Source organism: Eimeria mitis, genomic scaffold (assembly GCF_000499745.2).
Source record: "Eimeria mitis Houghton genomic scaffold, Emh_scaff1721, whole genome shotgun sequence".
In the NCBI taxonomy this organism is placed as follows: domain Eukaryota; phylum Apicomplexa; class Conoidasida; order Eucoccidiorida; family Eimeriidae; genus Eimeria; species Eimeria mitis.
Genome location: NW_013570038.1, coordinates 743 through 1,078, shown reverse-complemented (window position 1 = coordinate 1,078; position 336 = coordinate 743).

Sequence of the window (336 nt, the reverse complement as noted above, 5' to 3'; positions counted from 1 at the left end):
GTGCTGCTGCTGCTAATGATAGTGCTGCTGCGGCGGATAATGATGGCTGTGCTGCTGCTGCTGCTGCTGCTGCTGCCTTTGTTGCTGCTGCTGTTGCTGCTGCTCTTGCTGCTGCTGCTGCTGCTAACCTAGCAGCTGCACACTCCCCCGAGGCCCAAAGGGGTACAAAGGGGCCCCCATAAGAAACGAGGGCCCCAGCAGGTCTGCTGGGGGCCCCCCCAGGGGGCCCCCAGGGGGGCCCCCAGGGGGGCCCCCTCTGTATGAGGGGGCAGAGAGAGAGGCGGCGGCTTGCGATGCAGCGCAGCAGCATCTTGTTGCTGCTGTTGTTGTTGTTGT